General features: G+C 32.4%; 1 protein-coding gene across 1 annotated transcript in view; it reads right to left on the bottom strand.

Annotated features, from left to right (window-relative positions):
• Positions 1-23,652, bottom strand: part of LOC106616274 (organic solute transporter alpha-like protein) — a 37,645-nt gene extending 13,993 nt beyond the window's left edge. The window contains exon 1 of the mRNA XM_014232850.3: positions 23,211-23,652. The gene's annotated coding sequence lies outside the window, so the exon portion shown is untranslated. The remainder of the gene's footprint in view (positions 1-23,210) is intronic.
• Between the last annotated feature and the right edge of the window lie 3,198 nt (positions 23,653-26,850).

The raw sequence follows: 26,850 nt of genomic DNA, 5'->3' as shown, positions 1-26,850 counted from the left end.
AATGATTCAACAGAGTTTTTTAAAATTAAATATATTATTTTAAAGCTTAAACTCTTATATTCTTATCTAAGCCACTTCATTTATTATTTATTTATCATTAATTGCACAATTAATTCGAATTGGATTTGACTTTGATTCTATTGATGAGAACCTTGTATGTTTTCTGTGAAATTAGTTTGCTTTTAAAGCTTCTTGGAATCACAATAACACAAGTCTCTTACAAAATCTAATGCAACTTTGCATCTTTTGTATGCTCATTAACATAAATATATGAAAAATGTCTGTCTGTTGGCGTTTCAGAGAATTCTCAAATTGATATAATTTTAAACATAGAAACTGTGTGCTATTGTAAGGAAAATTACATACTATAAATACATATATCAGATGCTTAAACAAAATCAGCTGCAAAATTAGTGTGAAATCTATAACAAATTGAATGCATAATTGACTTCCATTCCATTAAATTTTCTAATTCAAATTGACTCAACTATCTGACTGATGCTACCATTGATTGCAACACATCTGTGTCAGCATAAGTATTCATGTAACTATTCATAAGTATCATACAGTGGATCGACCTATTTCAAAAACTAGCAAACAAAACAAAGTAGCTTTTTGAGGTGGTAATGGTTGTCGATGTATTTTAGTACAATGCTTTCAATAGTATACTCAACCATTAACATCACCACCCTCACCGACACGAAAGGTTCATTCCAAATAACTCACAGAATGTTAAGCGTCGAGGTCTAAAACCGCTCAGCTACAGAATAATATTCAATGTAGTGGATAGTTAAAATTATGACCGTAAAGCTTAATGTAGTCCAATAGTACTCACAATATATGCGATACTAAGAAGGTTTAAAATACATTTATTAATTTTTATAGAACTAAACACCATATTACCAACGATACCTTTACAAATATGGTTAAAAACTGAACTACACTACATCAATTTTCCACTCGTTTCGAGGTGGTCATAAAATCCGTAGTGCGAAACTAGCTATATACCAGACTGATAGAATAGATTCAACATTTTATAGCAATTCATCTGTCGCTTATTTTCATTACTTTTTATAAATAAAGCAACTGTAGAAACGAAACATATTTCTTCTTCACTGTTTGGAGTTCGACTTTTCTCTTTTTTGCTTCAACTTAGAGAACAAAATAATTCTTACATATTACAATTCCCCACTGGGTTATTGGTTATGGTTACAATGTTATTAAAGTTCGACTTTTATTGGTGATGATGCATGTGACTGCAGTAATTGCTGGTTATCAATTATAATTTTAATTTGTAATAGAAATATTTGTATTTACTTCCAATATGCTAGGAATCGTCTACGAACGACATGCAATAATATTATATATTGAAGACGTTGCAAAAAGACATTCATTAAAGTTACATAAAAACACGCAAATTTTAGAATTTACACGTATGTATGTATTACATCAGATTTTTAAAAGTGTCGAGCGGTCCTTAAATCGTCAGAAAAAGGGGGAGATAGAGAGATACAGAGAAGTAATAAATCTCTTTTATGCACATCATACAGTAAACATTATTTTGGAGAGTAAAATATTATACTTCTATAAATGGATCTATAACCTCTCAAATCAGTTTTACTGTTTTGACTGATTGGTACTGCAACTAAACTGTCTCTTCAATGATGTGTGAATATGACTTAAGACTTTTTGAAAATGATCCGCCTTTAGAACTAGCAAAAAAACATATTTGCTCGGAAAATATCGTATAATTGCATTTTTGCTTAAACGGGTTTTATACCCTGAACAGGGTATATTAAATTTGCCACGATGTTTGTAAAACCTAAAAGGAAGCGTCAGAGATCCTATAAGGTATATCTATATGTATATTAATGAGCTATATAGCTGAGTCGATTTAGCCAAGTCCGTCTATCTGTCCATTTGTCCGTCTATCTAGTCCCTCAATTTTTGATTCATTGATCTAAAATTTTGCACCCGTCATTTTCTCACTTAGAAGCCACTCATTTGCGGATATTGAACTCCTATAGCATATAGCTGCCGTGCAAACTGAACAATCAAAGAAATTGTAAGGACTTCTTCTTTATTTTTTTTTTATCTTTTAGCAAACGATAATATTTCCTTCAAACGAACGAAAACAACTATCAATTTATTGAAAATAATTCCAAAAAATTTGAGCTGTAAATAAAAGTAAAGCAAGTTTATGGCATTATACTTCATACAAAAGCCTATGTACATCATCTAAACCGCAAGTATTCCCATTAACAGTTATATGTGCAGGTTGTATTCGTCGTGTAGTTATTTTGATTGCAATTTTTCGCAATACAAAAACACTAAACTCAGTCAGGTGAAATAAAGCATGTGATTACCTGAGTTGTTATGAATGACGTTGGACAACGGTAATTATAGAAATACCCACAAAAATATAACTACATATACACATATGAATATGTATGTAATACATATGTGTATATGTATGACTCAGTAATAACCAAAAAACGTGCAGATCACGCAAGAATGCCGACAACTTTGCGGTGGCGAATGTAATCAACATAACGAAAGTGAAAATCAAAACAGAAAAAATTGCATTCGCTTGAATGCGACCGAAGCAGAATGATCTCTGTGTAACGCAGGTTATTCAAATTTGCTTTAACAAGAAATACCTGCTAGGTGAACAAAGTAATGCATGCAGTAAGAGAAAGAGAGTGAAAGGGGCGCTGGAGAGGGGTCTATGACCAAACGCAGCGGTACAACACAACTGAGTTTGGCAAATAAGTATGTATAATCGCGAAACAGAAAAGCGGCAAAGAAAGCAACGAGCCACAACAAATAATCAGTGCGCTGAGTGACGGTGAGCGGATTGCGAGCGCATGGGAGCTTAGCGCTGGCGCATTCCGATCGCACAGTGGGGAATTAACAGTTTGAATGACACTGTATATTATAGCAATGAATGTGCATATTTTTAATTGAAATGCGTTTCTATAACTTCCAGACAAATAACTTCGCAACTCAATTAATGTGCGCTAATAGAATTGCGCTTTGTTGTTTCCTAGAAAGCGCAAATTATTCGTGCTGTAATTGCCGAAATGGTCACCCCTAACCCCCCTAACCACAGAAAACTGTTTAGAATTATTTTTGGAGTCTAGTTAGTTGTAAGAAATTGCTTTTTAGTTTGTCATTTTTGGGAGTTGAATTATTATTCTGTTGCTGAGTGACATGCAAAACTTGAACTTATTGGCATATAACATACATATGTACATATGTATGTACATTTGGGCATACATAAGTATACAGAAAAGCATGAAATTCTGTAGTTTTACATGAATGAATCGAATTTGAACTTTGAGGTTTGCCAAATGTATTTTTGTGTAACTACCTATATATATATATATATACATACAAGTATATATAAGTCAATATTTGTATAAAATACACATAATATGCAGCCAACACGTGTAAGAAAAGTGTTTTAAAGCGAATTTGATGACAAATATGTATACAGAATTATACATACAAGTATATATTTATTGATACACGAAGAAATGTATTTAGATATAAGTGTGGTATATATTTTTACAAATATATGCACAAGTGCTGTGTTAAAAGGTTCTCAGCTTATTTGGCGCGCATTTTCGCTGTAGTCGTAATAATTTTATTTGCAAAAACATTGCTTTGTGAATCGAACTTTGTATTTTGAGCAAGTTTGTGTTTTTATAGGCATCTATAGTACAGTCAATTCCAATCGGTAAATAGGCTCTTCTTTTACGTTATTTTTTACTAATCAATAATAATATAAAACAAGTAAGGAAGGGCTAAGTTCGGATGTAACCGAACATTTTATACTCTCGCAAAGTCAAATGGTATACTCGTTTAAGATTTCTTTGTGGAATGACTGATATTTTCGGTAGAAGGTCAACTATAGGCACTGGGGTCCACATATTTAGTACTTAGGGGTTTGAACAGTTTTGGTTCGGTTTAGACAATTTTTGGCCACAAGGTGGCATACTTTAATTGCATTATTCACGCAAAGTTTTACCCCGATATAATCATTGTTGCTTGATTTGCATAGTGGAAAGGGAAAGAATCAAGTGGTATTTAAAATGGTGTCATATGGAAAATAGGCGTGGTTGTAATCCGATTTCGCCCATTTTCGCACTATAACATAGAAAAACATGAAAAGAACGTTACGCACCGAATTTGGTTGAAATCGGTTAAGCAGATCTCAAGATATGGGTTTTCACCTAAAAGTGGGCTGTGCCACGCCCACTGTCTAATTTTGAACGCGGTTCCTATAAAGTCATCTTATACCATCTCAGAGATAAAATTTAATATCTCTGGCGTGTTTAGTGCTTGATTTATCGCGCTTTTAGTAGTTTTTAACAGTACCGTTATATGGGGAGTGGGCGAAGTTGCCACCCGATTTCAACTATTTTCACACCGTCAATAGAAGTGCTAAAAACATTAGCTTCTAGTGAATTTTGTTATTACAGCATTACGGGTTTAGGAGATATGCACATTAAACCTATTAGAGGCGGGACCACGCCCACTTTTAAAAAAAAAGTTTTAACTGCAGATGCCCCTCCCTAATGTGATCCTGTGTACCAAATAACAGTCTTGTATCTTATTGCGGAGCTTAGTTATGGCAAGTTATTTGTTTTTGATTAATGGCGTTTTGTGGGCGTGGCAGTGGTCCGATTACGCCCATCTGCAATACCAACCGTCTCACGGTACCAAGAAACATGTCTACCAAGTTTCATAAAGATATCTCAATTTTTACTCAAGTTAGAGCTTGCACGGACGGACGGACGGACAGACAGTCACCCGGATTTTAACTCGTCTCTTCATCCTGATCATTTATATATATATAACCCTATATCTAACTCGATTAGTTTTGGGTGATACAAACAACCGTGAACAAAACTATTATACTCTGTAGCAACAGGTTGCGAGAGTATAACAAGAAAACACGTTAACGTCGGTTGCACCGCAGCCACAATACCCTTGATAAATACAAATTATCAGTTCCATGCCAAATTTGATACAAGCACCTGATTCCGATCGTTCAGTTTGTATAGCAGCTACTATTTGGTATAGCCATCCGATCTAAATAATTTCTTGGCGATTACATCATTGCCTTAAGCAATAAATTACGTGAAAATATCTCGTTAACAAAAAAATTTGTCCCTACAATCACTTTATTACGATCGTTCAGTTGGTATGTCAGCTTTATACTAGAGTCGTCCGATAAAAAGGACGTTTGAAAAATTTCAGATAGCTATAACCGAGGGACTAATTCGCGTATATACAGAGAGACAGCCAGGCGGATATGGCTAAATCGACTGAGGTCGTCATGCTGACCATTTATACTTGTATATACATATATTATATAGAGTCTCTGACGTTTTCTTTTGGGTGTGTTGCAAACAAACAATAACATATAAATTTCGAATTATTCTTTATCATGACTAGTTTTGTACATTTGAAAAGGATGTTTTTACCGTATTTCGTTTGCATTTTATCTCTGGAAAAGAAGTTTTAACCAAATATCTCTAAGAACCGCTTTTTTCTATATTTTTAGTCAAATCTTTTAAGTTCTTATATGATCTCTAGACTAACATTTTTCATGGAATATTGACGTCATTTATTTGAGGCTTGTAGTTTAATAAAATCTATATTCAATTTCAAACGAACTCTTTGGGTTTCAATTATTTATCACGAAATAGAACTGCATAAAACCTACGTCGATGCCTATTTGTTTATAGGACGATTTTTAGCTTCGCAAAACATGCGAACAAGTAACGAAATGATCAAAAAATGGCTCATCATATTATTGAACTCGGTAGTAAGATTGATATGAAGGGCTTACGTATAAAAAATTACCTTAAACGAAATTTCATATCCCCCAGCATTTAACACTTAAAGTATTACCAACTCCCTTTCAAAAATGGGCCCGATCGGTGTATACATACCTACCCTTAGACCCCATATGATTTCTTTCTGATTTCTTTTCCAATTGATTTCTGACTCTTTCCTTAACGTTATACTTTATATATAGTTAGTGTAGTTTTATCCTGGGATTAAAAGTTTAAAAATTTGCGAAGAAGCTTACTTCAATATACTTGTTTAAAATCAGAACAAAAATTGGGCTCCCCATGTGTCATGTAACTCTTTTAAATGTATTCTGGATGGTGAGATTATTTCCTGTATTTTTGTAATAATTATTGATTATTCTGATAACATTAATTATTTCAAAATATAATACGTTTTATTGTAAGCTAGTACCGAGTTACACTCTCTTTTAGATACATTTAAAGATATGTTAATATGGGAACTTATTCGGCAAAACAAGGAGAACACATCCATGCAGAAATAATGGAACCATCCAGATGAATGAGACCAGTCTACAGTATTGGGGAGCATATTTGGGGTTTAATTTTATGGAACATGACAGAAAAAAAAAAATTGTTCATTTTTAAACATTTGAGTCCATTTAAAAATTTCTATTGTAAGAATGAATCCTAATAGATAATCGGTATTTCTTAAAAAATTATTAGGTGTAAAATTTTTGTGCACATATTTTTATTAAATTGAATTTTTCTATCTTTTATACATAAAAGCAAATGCAGAACTTTTTTTTAGTCTTATTTTTATATTGAGGTATAAAAGCAACAAAAATAAGGTATGTATAATTGGTGTAATTAGAATATTTGTTTAATTTAATTAGCAGTTAACAGTAATCGTGACGAAAACCCACGAAGCTGCATAGAATTATTGCAGTTAATTTTCATAAATTTGTCAAAATCCGTGTTGCTCTCTTTTGAACACGTTCTCGCTGATTATCTTTAGTTTTTACAATAACATAGAAAGTGGCATGTTTGTCTTCGTGACTCACCTTGGGTTATGATTACCGCGTTGTTAATTTAGACTTAATGGGTGTCAATTTCCACTCTTCTGTACTTCGTGAAAATCGCGATTTGTGAAAAATATTGTTATTTTAAGAAAAGTAAGATTTTGTTGAGATAGCTTTCAAAAAGTTCTCAAGTTATTACGGATACATATTTTATTTCTTACACAACAGTTTTGCTATAAAATTTTGGTCTGAGACAATTCCTCAAGTGGGCTTACATTTTCATGGAGATTTCAATTGTTGATTGACATTGAAATGCGTACAATGTTCAAACTTTATAATGAGTACCTCTTCGAGTCAGCTCATACTTCTCTCGATCCGTGTCAGAGGGTAATGTCAAATGTGTTCTTCATTTCGAATTGTTTTCAATACTTTAAATTATTTACTGAGAGAATAATCAATAACTTAAAGTGTGTTGCGGTGAAGGAATTAAAGAGCGTAATAAACCGAGAGGATTTTGAATTGGCGTACATAGCAAAACTGCCAACTGTCAAAATCATGTCAAAGTAGCAAATCATTTTAATGAAAATCCACAGCACTTTAAAACAGTATAACAAAATGTGTTTTAAAACTGGTTAGCTGTCAAAAATATGTAAAACTAGCCAGTGAACTGTTGAACTTGTCAATTTTTTTTATTCTAAGGCTTAGAATCTAAGTTAAAAAAACTTTTCCTGTTTATTTACTGTTACTCTCATTTTCACTCGCTACTTTTACATTCTCGTTACGCGTTTTCAATGGAAAAGTTACCGAAATTTAAGAATATCGATACTTTAAGTTGATAACAATCGATAAACAAATATCGTTTAAAAATTTCAAAATACTCAACGCTGGCTCTTGGTTGTTATTGAACTTGTACTACAACAGCAAGGGTATGCGAACAACTGTTTTCATTATAAATAAAATATACATATCGACAAATTTGCGCGTATGAAAATTTAAACAAAGCAGTCTAGGCGCAGTGCGGCGTCTTTGTAAATTTTTTTGTCACGGTCAATGTGTCGTTCTCGACGACCTATAGGTGAACAGACATTGTCGGCGTCGCTCGTGCGTACAGGCAGACACACGGGGGCATATGTGCACAGTTTGTTGTTGCTTAAGTTGTTAATTGTAGCCGAGAGTTTAGTAAGTTTTTTCAAAGCATAATTCTTTCTTTTAGATTTTCTCACAAATCGCGAGCGCTTTGGGAAATATGTGATAAGCGAAAAGTAAAAACTGTATGCATTATATCCCCAAAACAGTACGTGAGCGAGTGTTTCGGCAATATGTTGGCGTGCAATCGTTAGCACTTTCATGCAATATGTGTCGATTATATTCGTATTAATGACGAAAATGCTTTTATTATAAAGCATCGGTGCTATTTAGCAGTTTATTTTAAATTTATTTTGGGACCTCTACCTTTGAAATAAAGTCGGCGTTTGATGCTTATTAAAATATAAAAATAAATTGAGGCACTTTTGTTTACAAAATAAATAATAAAATCAATATGCGATGGGAGCATGCTCAATATCAAATTTTCACAGCTCATACATACACATGGTATACATATGTACATATATACATATATGTGAGAAGAGCGAGAGACGTGCCCCTTGTGTACCGTAAACATTTTGTTGGCAGCTAATCGGCCAGTATCTATTTTAAAATCGCTTAAAGTCTATCTATGACCTTTATTATTACTATTTAATAGTCAATATTTTGTCTTAATTTTTCGAAAAAAAAACTCAATTCGAAAAAGTTGCCGGCAAACGCGCATTTTTGTCGACGAACTACTCGCGGACCCACCGAACTGGCATGTGGACCTATACCAAAATAAAATCTAATAAATCTGCGTATGTGTATAAATTAAACGGCGAAGACACTTACACTTAGTATTCGTAGATACATAAAAATTACGAGAAAGCAAAAAATTGTGAAAACAAAAGAGTAATGATGAGCTGTCTAAGATTTTTAAAAATATGCGTTTTGCGCTTAATATAGGTTTGTGCTTATGTTTTTCTTTAAATTTTGTTATGTCTTGGTTTTATTCTTTTCAGTTATAGGTATGACATTTTTGGTAAGTGTCTTTCTGCATAAATAGTTTTTCAGGTTTTGTTATCGCAGTTCCAACTGAATGCGTCAATCTTCAAAATAACAAAATGAAATATGTTGGGAATTCAATTGCGCTTCGCCTTCGTTGAAGCATACAAATCTTGGTATGTACTACAGTGAGTCAAAATATTCAGCCATATTTTTTGGAACCAATTGATTTCACATTTACCCTTTTTTTTGTGGGTTAACTTCAGACTTTTAAGCGGGAGCCATCCTATGAAAAGTAATAATTATCATAAAAGACAAAAAAAGAAAACATTTCAAAATTAATAAAAACTTTTATAGTAAAGGAATATTTTTCCGAGTTGCCATCTGACTGTAAAGGTATTTGAGATCAAATGATGTGTTGCAATACTGTAATGTGGCTGCTAGTGGTGTTTTGTGAGCATTTTAACAAACTTTTAGAAAAAAAACTTTTGCGGAGTTGCCATCTGCCTATAAAAAATTATTTAAAAATTGATAGAGAACTGCAACACACACTGGATAGGAATCTGAAACAGGGTTGTCAAAACATTATAATTTTTATATAAATTTCAATAATATATATGTTGCTTATGGCATGATTTAGCTTAAGTACTTGAAAAACTTTAACGAATTAAAAATAACATTTCCTAGATAATGTTATTGCGATGATGCAGTTTAGATTTCGATACATCTTCGCTCGTTTATAAAAATCCTGCATTGCACGTTTAAAATATTAGCAGCTGAACTTTACTAACCTGCACGCTTTGACGATACATCTTATTTGACAGAAAACATTTTTTTCATTATTTAACCAACGAACTATGTTTTAAGGAAAAAACTTCCTCATCTGTAAACATTTTCTTATTGAGTGCTATGTTTGAAAGTTCAATAGCTAGAACTAAACTATTTTAAGAGAAGTTAGCTGCGGTTGCTTGAACATTTTCAAACTATTCCTAGTAATTATTCACAATGTAGTCTTTTTTGGCTTTGCAACAACAGCTTTTAATTAACATTTATGAACTCTGATAAAATAGTCGAGCTTATGGTGTTGCCATTCTTTTGCTACTCGTTTGCTAGCGTATAGTGATTATGCGTTACACTATTGCATCTGACTGTGTGAAAATAAACACATGCATAAATCTATGAAGATCAGTGGCCATTAAGTGAATAGCGAAGCCTTGACGTTGAAGACCTTGAAGCCAATTTCCCTTAAGTGGGATGAATGTTTAAAATACATTTCAAAATTTTTTTTTATCAAATAATGGACTAATGTTATTTATAAATACAAAAACATATGCCTGACTTATATCGATTTTTTGATCATTGAAATAAATATATGTGTAGCATACTTGACAATTATGACTCTGTAAACGAATATGTTAGTATGTAAATATATATGTATATTCATTTTGTTAATCTAAATAATAAGCAAGAAAAAACGTTAACTTCGGTTGTATCGAAGCGGGAATACCTTTCACAAATAAAAAAGTTTCCGTACACCAAGTTTGTTTTGATCGGTCGATTTGTATGGTTAGGTATAAGCAGCTTTTTGGGTAAAAAGGATGTGTGAAAATTTCCGAGCGATATCTCATAAACTGAGGGACTAATTCGCGTATATACAGACAGATGGACAGATGGACATGACAAGATCAATTTAGCTCGTCACGCTGATCATTTATATTCATTTTATAGGGTCTCCAACGTTTTCTTCTGTGTGTTACAACTTCGTGGCAAACTTAGTATGCCCTGTTCAGGGTATAAAAATATATTTTGAGCTACGACACCTTTGTTATATTTTTTTGGTCTTTAGCCATGCAAGTTGACCAGAAATTGAATTTAAAATTTTAATAGAATTGTTAGCAAAGATACATATATAAAAATTCAAAGTCAAGTAAATAAAAAAATCTATATACATAACTATACAAAACATCAATCAAACGCAAATTGGCAAATTCGCTCATTGGAGTTTATTCGCATTTGAGCTCACGTTTTAGCACTCTGCTCTGCGCGTATCAAATGGCGAAACGTGATAGCACCGGAGGCTATGTTGCTAAAACACAAACATAAGAGGTATATACATTAGAGCGGGTCAATCTTTTTTTAAATCGTGTAGGTATGTTCTACGGATCATTCTGAACATCTTTGCTGAAGATAATATGATTGGAAAGCTTTCGAGCCAGCGATTTTTTTAAGTGAAGTTTGTTTTCGGGATTATAAAAACTTTTTCGTCAGTTTGTGTGATATCCGAAAGAAATTTAATTCATGGTACATTTTCAGATTCTATTAATCATTTGTGGGAATCTGCCAGATCGGACAACTAATATCACATATCTCCCATACAACCAATTATTCAGTTATTTTACTTTCCGTCTGCCTGCCTTTAATTAAAAAGCTAAGAGCTCCTAATTTTGCAGAACTGTTCTCTAATATATACTTAATAGCGACTGTGGAAATAAAGCAAATCGGACAACTATAACCTTCATCTCCTATACAACCAATTTTGAAAAGACAGATGGCTATTTTCTTGTCTATGACTATTTTGCATAAAATCCCTCTCCCTGTAAATGAACCCGCTCTAATGTATGGCATATAGTATAGCAATAAAATTATAAGCTGCTCTCTGCATATATAAGTACCATGTGCTAGAAAAAAAAGCTATGTTAAAATCGAATTCAACACATCAACACAATTGAGATTAGTTTTTCTGATTTTTTAAAATTGTTGGAATATACATAAATGTAATGTTACTAATTTTTTGCATAAAAATATACTCAAATTATGTTCGCTCATATGAAAGGAATATCAAATTTTATTTTGACTTTGAATGTTATAAGAATGTAATATTTTCAAGGCTGACCAGTAAAGAAACACCAACAGCTATTTGAAGAGTAAACATTATCTTCTCTTGCCCTGCAAAAACTATTGTATCATTTGAGGGAGTACGCTACTTACTACTCTTATATAATGCAGTATTGGATCAACCTATGTCTTTACATCATAACAGCTCGTTGACACACGATCTTTGTTCTTGTTTTAGTCAACGTTATAATAACACAATCAAACATCGTACGGATATACAAAACGTTCTCCTACTACAAAACATTAGGTTCCCACGAAAGTAGTTTGTGGCACTCTATGGAGTACTTCAATAGTAGGAACACTTGGGCACCCAACTATTAAATGGACTACACATTTTGCATGAAATGTAGTTACTTTACGCTATGCACCACGTGAACTACTTTTTCTATGCATGTATAGATTACCCGGGAATATTTTAGGGTACAACATACTATACACTTAGTATATCTCATATCGTAAATTAAAAACCGCAAGAACTATCACAAGCTTCACAGAGAAATCACAAAATTATATGGAAAAGAAAACAATTAAAAACCTGTGCATTGAAATAATCATTTAACATAGAAGCTATGGTGAACTAAGATGTTAATTTTTACGCTGGTTCTCAAAGCTATCAGTGCAATTTCATTACAATAATCACTAATATTATATGTATAGATAAAAAAAAATATATATTGACCTAAACTGTTGTTTTTCTAGTTAAGATGGGGACTTCTTTTATTTTTTATATTTTAAACTCATGTGTCAGAGATTTTGTCAGATTTACAATATTAAAGAATTTAACAATTTATCGATAATCCAAGTATGTTCATTAAATTGGGTTGTGGGTTCCTACAAAATTTATTTAGTGCTCATTTCTGTTCACGACGAAAACATCGAAAAAGTTGAGGAAATCGTCACCTTAGTCTCAGCCATACAACAGTGACATTCAATATGGATCACGGATCAACTCCTCTTTTACCTTTGGAATGGTCGAGTAGAGATCGCAGAAGAGTTGCTTGCCTAAGGGTGCCTACAGAGTGGACGCTGAAATCCGAGTCGAGCGCAAAACTGATTTCGATCAGCGTTGATCGATTTCAGGTACCGCAGAGTGGATGCGAGATTCAGTGCAGAATTACACGCGTACTTTGCTATTATATTGGTACATGTTCCTTATCCCATAAATACAACCATTCATCATTTGTATAAAGATTTAAGACGTTATCAGCAAACGTTTTTGAACACACGTTAATAAAAAACGAAAAATTTGAATACATTCTTGATAAGGCTGAATTTTATCCATATATTTTCAATTATTATTCTATTATGATAATTTAAATTTTTTGATCTCCTAGAGCATGGCTAAAGAAACTCTACGTATGTTAATATTGATTTTTCCAAAATTACATGCAATCAATCAAAAATCAGCTAAATTACTTCAAAACTGTTTTCTCGTATTGATCAGCTTTACGCTCGGCTTCGGTCAGCTTCCGTTCTGCGGTGCCTGTGCGATTTTGTATAAAACAAGAAAAAACGTTAACTTCGGCTGCGCCGACGCTATAATACCCTTCACAAAAACAAAGGGCCCTTACAAGAACTTGATTCCGAACGTTCAATTTGTATGGCAGCTATATGATATTGTGATCTGATCTGACCAATTTCTGTGGAGAATAATTTGTTGCCTTATATATACAGACGGACAGACGGACGAAGGCACAGACAGACGGACATGGCTAAATCAACTCAGCTCGTCGCGGTGATCATTTACACTCTTATCACTTTATATGGTCTCCGACGTTTCCTTCTGGGTGTTACAAACTTCGTGGCAAAATTAATATACCCTGTTCAGGGTATAAATACGCATACAGTTTTGAAGCTTATTTTAATCGTCAGCTTTGCACTCGGCTCGGCTTTCAGCGTCCACTCTGCAGGCACCCTAAGTAGTTGGCCCTACTTTCACGCTCAGTAATATTACTTATTAATTTTTTTACAATAATCGAAATAGTTGATGAAAATAATTTCATATGAGTCGCTGACTGAACCCTTGGCGACAGACTGTTGTGTTTTCGTGGGCATTGGACGAATTTCAACTGGAAATAATTATTCACCGAACTGTCGATTATACTCTTATATCCACATTTCATCCACTATGACAAACTATTGTACTTAGTTTTATCGTTATATATATAAAACAAAAAAACTTGTTTTTTCTTACAATGAATAAAATGTGACCTAATGGCAAAACAAAATTATAAAATACAGAAATTTTTGTTCGAGTATTTTTAGATATTACCATGACCATGGCCTAAGATTTCAAACGTGTGTGCATCTCTATTCAACTCGTAATTTTGATCATTTTGTTTAAGACAGAAAAGCTTTTATTCGTCTAATTTCTACGGAAATTCGGCATTTATTTGTAAGAGTATAATTTTTGAACTGAAACTCATGATTGTTCTTAGAAAATGCAATATTTTGCTCTGCTTGCACTTCTATTCTCTTTGCTATTCATTTTCATAACAAGGTCACTCAATGGATAATAGTAACGAAAATTCGTCAAAATGCAATTTGATCTCGGAAAAGCCAGAAGCATATATTTATGAAAATTATGTAAACAAGCTAAATTATGTTAAGGTTGAGATGGTAAAAGATATTATTTCAAACAAGTAAGGAAGAGCTAAGTTCGTGTGTAACCGAACATTTTATACTTTTGCAACTTCCAAGGGTCAAAGCTGGCGAAATAAATATAGGTGTTTGCAAAACTTTATATTAAACAAGTTAGTAAGTGACAAGTTCAGATGCTACTGAACATTTTATACTCTCGCAAGGTCAAGCGGTATACTCGTTGGAGATTTCATAGGAATGGGATTCTATTTTCACACTGATAGAAGTGCTAAGAATATTTGTTCTGAGTGAATTTTGTTATTATAGCCTTAGCGGTTTAGGAGATATGCAATAAATGGCGTTTTGTCTGAGTGGCAGTGGTCCGATTACGCCCATCTGCAATACCAACCGTCTTACGGTCCAAATAAATTGTGTACCAAATTTCATAAAGATATCTTAATTTTTACTGAAGTTACAGCTTGTACAGGCGGACAGACATTCACCCGGATTTCAACTAGTCTCTTCATCCTAATCATTTATATACATATATTAGGTCAAGTAAAAGGTTCGTTCGGTTTTTATCTAAGAGATGGCGTTATTGTCCATAGTACTAGTGTTACGTGTCGCATCATGTCATATTATACGGGGTTGAAAACGTGTTGATTTGCGCTAAAAGCTTGTCTTTGACAGTTTTTTGATTGATTTACTCAGTTCGTTGTGAGCGCTCGTCAAAGATGGACACCAACAAAGAGAAAATTCGCTATATTTTACAATTTTTCTTCGATCAAAGCGAAAAAGCAGCCAAAACGGCTGAAAACATTAATTTAGTGTATGGGCCCGATACTGTAAACGAACGTGTAGCACAAAAGTGATTTGCTAGGTTCCGTTCCGGTAATTTCGATGTCAAAGATGTACCACGCGTCGGGGGGCCTGAAACAGACCGTCACGTGAGCACTTATTTAATTTCTGAGGAACTAAAGATAAGCCAGAAAACCGTTTGGAACTATTTGCGTAACCTTGGATTCAAAAATGAGCTCGATGTTTGGGTGTCACACGAACTAACGCAAAAAACATGATGGACCGAATTTTCATCTGCGAATCGCTGCAGAATCGCAACAAAATCGACCCGTTTCTGAAGCGGATTGTGACTGGCAATGAAAAATGGGTCACTTATGACAACATCGAGCGCAAACGGTCGTGGTCAAAGCTCGGGGAAGCAGCCCAGATGGTGGCCAAGACCTGATTGACGGCCAGGAAGGTTTTGCTGTGTGTTTTGGTGGATGAGCAAGAAATCATCTACTGCGAGCTGCTCCCCTATGGCCAAACGCTCAATTCGGCCCTCTACTGCCAACAACTGGACTGGCGAACGCGCTTAATGGTGAGAAGTTGGCCTCAAGAGAGGCCTGTGAAAATTGGCTCTCCGAGTTTTTTGGCAATAGGGACGTAGTCTTCTACGAGGGGGGTATAATGAAGTTGGCATCTCGTTGGCAACAAGTTTGCGAACAAAACGGCGCATATTTGACTTTAATCGGACAAATGTACACAAAGTTATCATCTTTTGAAAAATCAATAAAAAGCCGAACGAACTTTTTACTTTACCTAATATAACCCTATATCTAACTCGATTAGGTGAACAAAACTATTATACTCTGTAGTAACATGTTGTGAGAGTATTAAAATGTTGAGAAGAAATTCATCGACGAAATCGTGAATGGATAACAATCAAATTTGGTATTTTATTAAGTTATATTGTAAGTCATAGACTCACTTAGTTTTATTGCTATATTTTACTTCGCGTATGCCAAATTATATTAAAATCCTCTTCAAATGAGGTAAATGTTATATAAACTCAACCGAAGACACTAAATTTAATATATTGTTTAATTTCACTAAAATGTCATACATTTTGACCAACCCAAACGGTTTAAAGTCACGTGGAAAGTCGGAAATCATATATGTGTATGATATAAGGCCAACCGGAAGTTTGATAAATGTATATTAAGAAAAGTAATCCGGATGTTCGATAATATTAGTTATATAGGGACTAGAACAAGTTTTCACCCAATTTTATCCATTTTAGGGACAAAGATACATTCTCATTAGTCATAAGGTGGACTACTTTAAGCGCAATATTTGGGAAAAGTTTTAGCCCGATACATTCATTGGTACTTGCTTCGTATACTAGAAAGTGAAAAAATCAGATAGAATTTAAAACTATGTTATGAAGAAAGTGCGAACTACGAACTCGTCCTCCCGTTTTTGGGAAGGAATATCTGTATCAAGCATCATTACGATATCTGAATTTAACAACATGTTAAAAGAGTATAAAAATATTGTTAATTTTAGTTAGAAATAATGAATAAAAGATTATAGCAAATATTTTTTAATATTTTCGATATATAATATATAAAATGTATAATGTGTGATATACAATAATTTGTTAGAATAATTTCCTCGGTTACATAATCTTTTCAAATACTTACACGCTGTAAGGTCTACAAATCATTGTACTGTAGGCAAAAGTCGCCTTTGACAAAAAAAAAAAGGTTTCTAGTAATATACATAACATATACATGCAGAAGCTTAAAGATTGCTTCATAATTATTTATTGTTATTTTGTTATTGCTTGTAGTTAGATAATAAATCTCACCCCTTTTTTAATCATACTTGTATTTTAATGCTAAGTATGGAACTACGTGTGAAATTTCAGGAATTGTAATCTAACTCACACTAAAATGTAAATTTGTTAATCGCACTTAAATTTTCCATGCTTTTTATCTGTTGTGATGATTTTTTGACTTTCCGAGTATATAAAAAAAATATACAATAATATATATAATTAAATATATGTTTTTAAATAACTCGGAACCCAACCATTCTGACGTCAGTTGAATTTTTTTTCTGAGAAATGTCTACCTTATATTGAAAAATAAAAAAAGCACCTGCTTTATGTAATAGGCTATTAGAATTCTAAACGTGTCTCACAGAAAACCACACTAATATTATATTATACATACTTATATATATATATGTAGGCATATTTATATATGCCTATATACATATGTGACTATAAAAATTTAAATGCGGTAAAAAATTGTTTTTAATTATAAGAGTAGTTTAGAATACTTTTTACACTTATGTCTCGATGAGTTCGAAAATTTGTCATCTTAAGTTCAAGACTAGACTATTTAACCTATAGATAATTATTCACATTCCAAACAATTTAAAAATTTGGACCAACTTTCGGGCTTTTAATATGTTGCCAGTTTTCTTACAAGAACTTAATTTGGATCATTCAGTTTCTGTGGCAGTTATATGCTATGGTGGTCCGATATCGGCGGTTCCGGTTAAGCAGCTTGTTGGAGAGAAAAGTATGTGTGCAAAATTTCAAATCGATATCTCAAAAACTAAAGGACTAGTATATACAGAAGTACAGATGTACATGGCTAAATCGGCTCAGCTCGTCATGCTGATCATTTATATATACATATTTTTATAGGGTTTCCAACGCTTCCTGCAGGGTATAATAAATCCGTAAAATAATCTATACATTTAAAAATAGATAGCTGCAATAGTTGAAAAACAGTAAATTCAGCTCTATTACTTCTTATCAAGTACTAACAAATGGTTATTAAAAGTAATTTTTGTTTTACAAACTTCTTTGGTTTCTAGCATGGGGGAGTTTTTTTCATACAGGTGTTGCATCAGTAATGAAAACAATATTAAGACAAAAAACATTTTTTATATTGTTTGCTTAAAGTTTTCTCAACGATCCTTAATTTGGGGTAGTAAAGAACGTCTCATATAACAGTTAGCTCAAAATCAACTTAAATCGATTAACCTAAAAGTTTGTGTATGTAACTTAGGCTACTTTTCTATTCAAATAATAATTATTTAAATAATGTAGGGATATATACATATAAAGTTAAGCATCTGTGTTGACACCGAATGGTGCCAAACACTGATTCGAATTAGCATGCAAGTCGTTGAAATGATGATTTGCAAAGTAGTGTTTGCTAATTTTTTCGAACGCGTGTCAATATTATTGCTTCGTAATTTATTTTGCAAGTTTGTACTTTTAACTCGTTTTAGAAACAAACGTTTTGTGAGTGTGACTAAAAAAGTACAGGGTGGCCCACGAATCGTGCTACAAAAACAAACCGTAATAACTTTTTTCTGTGTTAGTATGCGATTTATTTTTCTTTTATTTGGCAGGTTATTATTTAGGTTTTTTTAAAAATGAATGCTTGGGAAGAGAGGGTTTGGTCCAGCGGTACCATGCACTCCGTCATTTCGGTCCAAAGGGAATTCAGAGGGGATTTTGGCGGCACTCCCGGAGTAGATGGTCAATTATGAGGTTGGCAAACATGTTTGCGGTATCTGGAATCTTGAAGAAATAATCGCGGCTGTTGCATCATCAATTCAGGCAAATTCAAGAGTTTGGACTCCCAACTTATCAGCGCAACTTGGAGTTAGCAAACGGTCATTATTTTTATATCTAATATCCGTCCATTTTGATCTAAACGGAAATGTAAATAAGCAAAACTGCCGTATATGGAGTGAATCAAATCCAGAAATAATTTATGTGACGGAACTTCATCCAGAACAAAACCCAGAAATCTGACTGAATTGAAGCTGTCTATTAAATCGATAATTGAGGCAATCCCGACTTCAACCTAACAGGCCGCAATGAATAATTTCCCAATTAGTTATTAATGCGTGGTTGAGCATGAAGGTCATTTACGATTCATAATTTTTAAAAATTATTAGTTATAAAAAATTAAAAAAAATATGTTATACAATGAAAATTCAATGTAATGTATTGATTAAAAAAAAAGTTATTACGGTTTGTTTTTGTAGCACAATTCGTGAGCCACCCTATACATATTATACACCTTTAATTAAGTGTATGTGCATTTATCAATCTGTATAAATATTTTCGAGATTTGAAGAGATAAGTACCATTAAAGTTTATCTTACATTGAACTTGAAATAGTCGCATTTCAGAGTTGCTACATCCGTCCTTAGAAAGCTATATGATTGTTTATTTAGTTACTAAGGCATTTTTAAAAGGTACTAAAGGGTGTCTGGTGATATAGGGTATTTAAAACTATTTTGCCATATACACTCTTTAATTGATTTTGTTGAATTAGTCAGACACAATCGCTGATAAATAAACTCATACTAACAAACTTATCTCATTTTGAGCGTTTGCAAACAAATTTACCTATTATTTGTAATAAGCTAAAAAACCGGGGGATTTCCTGTTATTGCAATGCAAAATCTGATACTCATTTACTTGCAAGTCAACGTGACTTGCTTAGTTCGTTGGTTGAGAACAGGCTTTTTAATTTGTTGAAAGGAGTTTTCCTCGGATACCAACGTTGCCTCCTTCGCTTATAGAATATTATTATAGATTAAATATGACATTCGGACATTTGTCATCACAGACATAATTTCAAAAATGACGGGTTTCTCAAGAAAGTGAAATTTGAACGTTTTTGTTGAGTTATCCTTCGAGTTAGGTACTTTAAAATAATTAACTACTAAATAGTGATGCGAGCCGGATATGCATTAAAAATAATGATATATACAGAAACTCCTATGCTTCAGCCCAGCTTTATTTAGAACTCAACTAAGATATCTAGGAATTTTAAGGAACAATGAAGTATCAAAATAAGTTACCAAGTCGCTCTTAAAGTTTGAAAAAGGCGTTGACGTCTTCTATGACAAATACTTTAGCCCAAATTAAACTGAAAACTGAATCTAACTTTACTAAGGACATGTAGGTGAGGTAGGTGTATGGCGTGACAGCCGGCCAATATAACCTAACGTATCATAACCTAAATTTGGCAGATATTAAATGTTTGGATATTAAAAATAGCTTTTATTTATTATTTCGACTATAATATAATATTATAGAAATTATATGATATCACTGACGATTCTATTACCTTAATACTACACCTCAAAAATTTCTGAAAAACCTTCATTTGGCAAAATATGGTAGGCTAAGTTACCATATTAGAGCAGTTTAATAAATTTTATTGTATTCAAAATTCCAAACTGATGGCAACCTCTGGCACACATACTTTTAACTATAAGCTTTCTTAAATCTCTTCTTGGCAACACTTGTGAAAAATGAAAGAATTTTTTTCATTATTAAGTGAACTTAAAAACCTAGAAACAACCAGCAACACGTTTTCCGTGGGATGCAAACCATTAGTCGGTCTGATTTTCAGCTTTAGTTAAGTTTCCATAAATGCTGAGTCATATTATCATACGCTGCTGAAATACAGCAAATTGAGATTACCTCCATTATAACTTTTTGCAACATATACTTTCCCAAACTTAATTTTATAAAAAATATAATGACGTAAGTATTTAAATTGAAGCGTTTGAATAAAAATAAATAAAATAACTTTAGGTAAACAATGAACGAGATCTTTTTTAATATTACAAGAATGTATGTGGTTAATTGAGCATTTATAATAAATAAGAACACATACAGTTGACTCGTGATAGCCATAACTTAATTTTATATTTCGTATAAATTAACATTAACTGATCTAGATGAACCAAATCTAAGCTATAAACCAAATGGTTATTAATATATATATATATATATATAACTTGTGGGAATTACTTACACTGCATTATTCTGTTCTTAAAACGAGATTAGTGGAAAATGTGTTTTAAAACTGTGTCAGCCAAAAATTTTTTTATTGCTTCCTCCTAGTATTTCTTGTAAAGCATATGTGAGCGAATTTTTGTTTTAAGAAAAAATAATTTGTAATATAAGTGCTTTTAACTTCATATACCTCAACAAGACTTTTTACATATTTATAGAATGAGGGTACAAAAACTCGCACAGGAAATCAAAACTAACTATAACCGTTAGAAATCAAGTCTTTCGGGCCTTACAACTTGGTTTAGTTAGCCAGCGTGTGCTGTAAAAATCAAAAAAACCTACTTGCCTACTTATCAGTAGAAATTTATGCTAAAAACATACAAAATATTTAGCGACAAACAGCAATTTTTTTGCTGAAATAAACAAGCAATTTATTGACTTATTAAAAATAATGTTTTATGGCTATACACATAAAAGAAATATGTTGGTAAAAATGAGTTTCATGCTGCAAACAAAAGAAAAGGTTTTAACAAATTTTATCATTTATGGCATGAATCAGTAAATTTATTTTTGTCAAAAACTGGTTGTTAATATGTATATTTTCAGCAAAAAAGAATTAATTTTGTGTGAAACGAATTGTGGCGGAAATGAAATTTCTCGCGGTGGGTCGTACCATTGAACACAATTAAAAGAAAGGTTACTGTGTAACTATTAACTATATGCCATATATATTATAAATATTAAAGATTTTACAAATCAAACAAAAAAAGTTTAGGTTCATTGTTTCGATCAATATTTTGCATTTTTTTTTGTGATCACTGTTGTGTCATACATAAACTGCTGAGCTTATTGATAATAGTTTTTATGCACATCAATGATTTTTCAAATTCTTTAAATTTGATATCAATATTGTAGTTTGGAATTCATTGAAAAAATATGTTGAAAGGCTTGGCAACTCTTTTCAAAAATATTTCGTTCATACATATTTTTTAACCCCATTGAGTGGTGTCTTATTTGAAAATTTTCATTTATTTTGGTGTTTAAGTGAATAAAAAAAAAATGCAAACAAATGGCAACTCTTTTAAAAATATATTTAACTTACATAACGCTCTTTAGATTGTTATCCTTATTGTAGCATTATATTCATTTAAACAATTTAGTTGTTAAAAGAATTTAAAAAGGTGATAACTTTGTCACAAAAATATTTTGAACAGTAAACTTTCTCCAACCTGTTTACTTTGATGCGACTATTTTGATACTTCTTACATTTATGGTATTAATTTTTTTCATTTACAATATCTATTTTAAATAGGTGGCTTTATTCTTCAATGAATACTGTCAGTAGTTAAGATTTTTAACACACTTCGAAAAGTAACCCATACTTTAATACTTCAAAATTTTACCAGTCTCATTACATTTTCTAAGTAAGTTACAGCTTTCTTCAGAAAAAAAGATTCAACTTTAAGTTTTCGAGGATCTCTTTATTTTGATACTGCTGTATTATTAATTTATATAATAATCAATTAATTTTACACAGTTACATTTTTATACTGGTGGCTACCCTAAATATATGTTTAACTGTAACCTTTCGAAAAACTATTTAGTTGGATATTAATATTTTCGTAATTTTCACTATATTATTAGTAACAAATTTCATGCAATTATATTTAAGTAGAGGTGGCAGCCCTCCACACAAAATTGTTCAGCTATAAACTTTCACAGTTTTTTTTCCATATTTCAATAATAATTTTAAATTTGAATAGTCTCATTAAATTACAATTTCGAAAAAGGTGTCAGCTTTCATCGAAAAATATTTCCAGCTTTTAACCTTGTTCAGTTCAGTTGCAGTTTGACATTTTTTTAAACACTTTGAAATAAATTTCTAGACAGTCAGTACCGCCTTTGCATAATTTTGAATATATGTATATAAGTATATAAAAAAAATTTAAATCCATGTTAAAACGGTGATAGTTGAACTATTATACCAGTTGCGGAATAAATAGAATTACTAACTTATTGCTAAGTTAAAGACAGATTATAAAATAAAATGTTTCACCTTAAAAATATTCTAGTCTAGTATAAAATATGTCAAAGTTTTACTTATTGTTTAATGCTAGAATTCAATATATTTTTAGCATATGCAGTTATAACGTAAAAATTTGTACACATTTCCGCTTTACTTACGGTAAATCTCAACTTTTCGCAACTTAGCTCTCAATTTTGCATAAATTTTTACAAGAAAAAACTTGCATAACTATTGTTGGAGCTGTTGTTGTATCTTTTACTCAATAGCTTTTAGCTTACACAATAACTTTATTTTGCATTTTTATTTCACTTATTTCAGCTCTTCACATTGCAACTGAAATTTCCTCACTTGAACACGTGAAAATTTGCCAGCGGCGAGCTAACAATGTTTGGACTAATAACAACAACTGCAGTACACGTGACAATTAAACCTAATATATCCTGTTGCGGGAATATATTTGCCTCTTGCTCGGCTGCGCTTTTTGAATTAGCATCAAAAAATTTATATGAATACACGATTACCGCCACAGCTGCTCGCCCGCTCATTTGCACACATGTGCTTTGCCCACGCGATCGCTTGCAACTGAACTACATGTCGGCTGCAATCTTTATTCGTTGCATAGCATCTGGGAGATTTTTTTACGCTCTACTAGTTGGTAACGTGCGATTTTTTCGCATCTAAACTTTTGCTCGACAATTTTTGAGTTGTCTTTGCAGGTCGATCATGCAGCGGTGGTGCCTTCAAAGCTCAATTATTTCAAATGATCGCCGCGCTCTGGATCATTGTCATTCAACGTTGCGCTCTCCATACCCCACTCAATCTCCCTCTCTCTCTTTATCGCTCCAACATGGGATGTTTGAGCTGCCTCGCCGTCTCCCCAAATCGCGTGTTGATTGTATTGCCGCTTCCGTAATTGTTTGTTTACCAACATGTTGGAGATGTTGTAGCATTTGGCAGTTCGATAGTTCGTGTGCTTTGTATGATTTTGTGTGTTCGTTTATCGGATCGCTGCGTTTGAACCTTTTAACAGTCTGCTGAATTGCTTATATGTATATTATTTGTTGCAGGTAAACATTTTTGTTTAATTATTTTTTACGTTTTTAGTTAAAACTCAGCCAGCCGCTTTAGTAATACATATGTATGTATAAGTATGCCTGGTTGTGTAACGGTCGTAATGTAATGTTATATCAGATGTGTAAAAATCACTAAAAATCAATATTTTCGAAGACATGCAGAAGCATAAGTATGTATATTGAATTTTCCGTGCAAAAAGTGCTCACAAAGCGGATGGGTTGGGTAATAAACGTTTGTATAGTTACATTTTTTTTGTCGATGGGTTGCCAGTAACTACCATGCATTCAATACAGGTTCGTTTGGACTTATACAAGGCTGAAATAACTTAATATAATTTTACTAAAGCTTGACAGAGGATAGTCTCCGCCTAAGTGGCCTTCTTGCGAACTTTCTGGAGCAAAATCAGAAAAGCTGACTGAGCAGGGACTTGTGTTTTTAATTGACCAAAATCATAGACTTATATTCATAGCGATTATAATATCGACATCCATTTGACCCAAAGTACAATGAAAGAGGTTCATTTAACAATTTGCTTACAAGAAGATTCACATTGTTGTAGTGGTGGGGGTTTTAACACCATAATGTGCTACTACATCAATTATCAGATGTGTCCGACAAAAAGCAACGTACAAATATCTCAACACTTACTCTTCGAACGAAACGAAAAAAGCTACCTCAACCGATTTATCATAGGCTCAAAGCGCTTCCTCGGTTCATGGGCCTATTGTTGAATGACTAGTAGTTTTTTGGCACCACAAAGGACCACAAACGCCGCTAATATTTAAAATATTGATTTAATTTACTTTATGAGATTAATGTTTATGAATAGATCTTAGCAACTTAAATCGGATATATACCATACAGCGTCTACTAATAGTGATGACGTGAATTTGACAGCTCATGACGGCCATTTTTGTTTACGGATTTGTGTCAAATTTTCAGTGTGTATAGTAATGTTAGCCATTTCATCATATCACGCTTTACTTTGTTACAACGCAAATTCTATTTCTTATATAGACATTTGATGTACTTAGATCAAAATGTGACTCATAGGAATCTAAATGTTTACACTCGAACCAATTTGTTGTTTCCTGGAATTAAATTTCGCAATAACAAACACAAATGATTACAGAAAGCAAATTTTGAATATTGGAATATACTTAGTTGCCACCCATTGATAAAATCAAACTTTTATTACATAAAATGTGTCAAAACATAACCCCCTATGTAAACTTTCGATCAAGTATTCGAAGGACATTTATTAAGGATATATATTAAAATAGAGTTGCCAACTTTCGAAAAAATAAAACTGCAAATACTACAAAATATCCATAAATGTAGGGCTTTACTCAAAAATCCGCTTTATTTGGGTATAATTTCATTATATTTTCGTATGGAGTTGCCACCTTTAAAAAAAATTAAACCAAAAATATTACGAAAACTTGCCAAACATAAGGTGAAGGTATTAGGCATTACGGAATTAACTCTGTAGCCTCATTACCGTAAAATAGAGTTGCCACTTTAAATAAAATAATAAAAACTAAGAATCTTGTTTTCTTGCCATTTACAATTTGTTTTGTTTAATTTAATTAGCTTGTTTTATTTCTTAACACTAAAAATCTTTATCGTTAATATTACAAGTTGAAAACCACAAAATAAGTTAGAAAGTCCTTTAAATTATTTCGTCACTTTAGATCAATTTTAAATTGGATTGAAATCATAATTTAAAAATAAAGCGTGTGATAATAAAACCTGAGAAGGAGAAATAAATGTAAGCTGAATTAATTAAAATCCAATTTTGACGACAGCAGTTTGAGGATAAATTCAATTATTCGCTATCCACCTAACCTAAAAAATGGCAAACACTTATTTCGTATCATTCACTTTTGCCATGTGTCAGTCATTCGTTTAACATATGCATTAGTGTGTAACTGTAATGGCAAAAACGTCAATCAATCAAAACTAAAACGCTCACAATAGGCAAATGCGCTTTTGTCTGACCGATTTTGTTTTTAGCGAGAAAGCAAAATAAAATTATTGTTGCCACCAAATACATTTAAAATAACGGACAAAATTCAAACTGCCGTAAAATGAATTTTATTTGATTATACTCTCCGAACCAAACCCTTGAAAAATAGATGAAATAAATGCGATTTATAATTTTGCCTCTTGTATTGTTTACATACCGAAATCCACACTGACAGCTCTGTTATCAACTTCATCATTTATGTAAAGAGGGCTGACTTTTAAGCGATTCTTGTGGGCGACCCAAATCAATCTTTAAAGGCAAATAATTCAACTGCCTGCATACCATACCCACCAAAAAGTAGAATAAACACGTTTCTAATATTTATGTGTTTGCTTTTGTAAAAGTGTCCTCTTTGTAAAAAGTGAATTTTTTAGTAAACTAAAAGAACTCATTTGCATAACATAAAGTGACACAAGAATTCAATTTCACATGTTTTAATGCAAAAAAATGCTTTGTGTGTGAAAAATACAGTGCAGCGCAATATAATAGATAATAGAGCTTTTTTAAGTGCGTCAAAACTTATGTACATATTTAACATATAATCGCTTAAATTAAATATATAGTGTCTTGAAAAGTTTATAGAAATGAAAATACATACATACATACAGTTCTGTAGCTTATTGATTATGACAGGAAAGGGAAACCTTTAATATAATCTACATTTTGGACATTTAAGATTTGACTTCAATCAAACT

This window comes from Bactrocera oleae, chromosome 6, assembly GCF_042242935.1.
Source record: "Bactrocera oleae isolate idBacOlea1 chromosome 6, idBacOlea1, whole genome shotgun sequence".
Taxonomy (NCBI): Eukaryota; Metazoa; Arthropoda; class Insecta; order Diptera; family Tephritidae; genus Bactrocera; species Bactrocera oleae.
Note: the sequence above shows the minus strand (reverse complement) of the source record. Positions and strands in the feature narration are given on the sequence as shown.